The sequence below is a fragment of the Palaemon carinicauda genome, chromosome 31, assembly GCF_036898095.1.
Source record: "Palaemon carinicauda isolate YSFRI2023 chromosome 31, ASM3689809v2, whole genome shotgun sequence".
In the NCBI taxonomy this organism is placed as follows: Eukaryota; Metazoa; Arthropoda; class Malacostraca; order Decapoda; family Palaemonidae; genus Palaemon; species Palaemon carinicauda.
In genome coordinates, this window is record NC_090755.1 from 61,545,385 (window position 1) to 61,547,703 (window position 2,319).

At 34.1% G+C, this 2,319-nt stretch overlaps 1 protein-coding gene across 1 annotated transcript in view; it reads left to right on the forward strand.

Moving 5' to 3' along the window:
* Positions 1–544: 544 nt before the first annotated feature.
* Positions 545–2,319, forward strand: part of LOC137624433 (uncharacterized protein C2orf42) — a 277,882-nt gene continuing 276,107 nt past the window's right edge. Inside the window, exon 1 of the mRNA XM_068355189.1 lies at positions 545–598. The gene's annotated coding sequence lies outside the window, so the exon portion shown is untranslated. The remainder of the gene's footprint in view (positions 599–2,319) is intronic.

Sequence of the window (2,319 nt, forward strand, 5' to 3'; positions counted from 1 at the left end):
TTATTGTAGACAAATAAGTTACAAGAAAATTTACAAATTGTTACAGTTTTACATAAAACATTCTTTAATTAAGTGGGTTTAATGCGTTGTCTGTAACCTATTAACTATTTCAAGTTATTTGATTTTTATACTTTGGATTCAATCGGTTAATGAAATATTTATTTATTTTGATTATTTTAGTGATCTCAATTCAACTTGATTTATTCATCTTGTTAAGTAATGCACTGAAAGACATTCATAAGAGCAGTAAAATAGTTCATAAGTTATGAGTAACGCCTTGAACTCATTTAAAGAATGTTTAGAGAGAGAGAGAGAGAGAGAGAGAGAGAGAGAGAGAGAGAGAGAGAGAGAGAGAGAGAGAGAGAATAAATATATTGTACTGATTGATATACTCTTATTTAAGATACACAAGAGAGAGAGAGAGAGAGAGAGAGAGAGAGAGAGAGAGAGAGAGAGAGAGAGAGAGAGAGAGAGAGAGAGAGAGAGAGTTAATAGACTGTAACGATTTTATCCTTTTTTTCAGATAATTCATCGTTTTTAGGCTGATGATTTTTCTTCATGGCACTTCTCATCGTAAGCCGAAGGCAGATTCAAACAGGTAACTCTTGATAAAGGTTACTTCTTATCCATTTATTTAGTTAATTATTTAGTTTTTTGTACATTTATTAATTTAATTATTTTAGTTTGTCCCACATATGCTGAATCAATTATGTATATATATAATTGGAAATTATATCTTATTAGAAATATTAATTTTTCTTCCCGCCTCGCCGCCTTTCTTCGGTCGTATAATCAACATTTTTCTTAGATTATTACCAGCAATTAAACGTACATACTCGTGGTTATTGCAATTCCAGACCATTAAGGTAATTACTAGCGGTTTCTGGGATTGCTAGGGATTACTGTCATTACTTCAGATTATTGGGATTACCAGCGATGAAGAAGATAATCAACGGTTATTAGGATTGTAAGTGACTTAGAATTTGTCCAGATTTTTTTGTAGTCGTCGTGCACCTTATTGAATTGGTCTATTCTTTAAGTTTGCGTTTTGGCTGATTATTATTATTATTATTATTATTATTATTATTATTATTATTATTATTATTATTATTATTATTATTTTTGTTGTTGTTGTTGTAACTGAAATGGGTCTACTCTTTGGTTTCACATTTGGCAGTATACTGGTTATGCCGTTTAATTATTATTATTATTATTATTATTATTATTATTATTATTATTATTATTATTATTATTGTTATTATCATCATCATCACCATCATCTTAAGTGATGAGGCTTTCATGATTCATTATATATTCAAATCTTCTTATCCAAATATTCCATTGAATCCATATTCCAATATGTATAGGCCTATCGAGTATGCCAGTATTGGCATTTGTACTTATAGTGCTGTTCTTATTACATCTCTTGTAAAACCCCGTCGATAAACTATATTATTCTTATGTTTCATTATTTACTTTATCTACGTTGTTTTTACAACTGTACTTTTTGTATCCAGTGTCTCCACTGTAAACTTAAGTGACTCGCCTGATCAGTGACTCCGTCATTACTTCTTTCTTTTGCTGATAGATGGCGTTACTGTCTCTTTACCTTCGCCAATTTCGTTGCGAAGGTTATGTTTGCCTAGGCGTATGTGTATATGTCCGTGTGTGTGTGTGTGTGTGTGTGTGTGTGTGTGTGTGTGATTCGCATAACTCAAAAACTATTTGACCCAATCTCATGAAATTTGGTGGGATGATTGGCCATGATCCAAGGACAATTTGAATGGATATTGTAAGGGATTTGGTCAAGGTCAAGATAACGAAATGGTCAAAAACGTCTATTTGCTATCTCGTGGTCAATTTTCATCTGATTTGCATGAAACTAGTACTAAAATGTACATAATTCAATTAAAGGTTTAAAGGCCGCTCATGAATGGCAGAGGCAAGGGACAGTGACATGGCCCTGGCAAGCAGGACAATGCCATAGAGACTGACCAAACATTATATGATCAGTGCCCAAGCACCCTCTCCACCCAAGATAGGGCCAAGGAGGGCCAGCCAATGTGGCTGCTGATGACTCAGCAGATATACCTATAGGCTCCCTCAAACCCTCCATCCTTAGCTCACAAAGATGGTGAGGCTGCAGCCACCAAAGGAACTAACGAGTTTGAGCCGGACTCGACTCCAGTCTGGCAATCACCAGGTGAGGATGCTCATGATGCAAGGACAATTTGATTTTATATTGGGAGTGATTGGGTCAAGGTCAAGTAAACGAAAAGGTCAAAAACGTTTTTTTAATATATTTTGGCCAATTTTTAT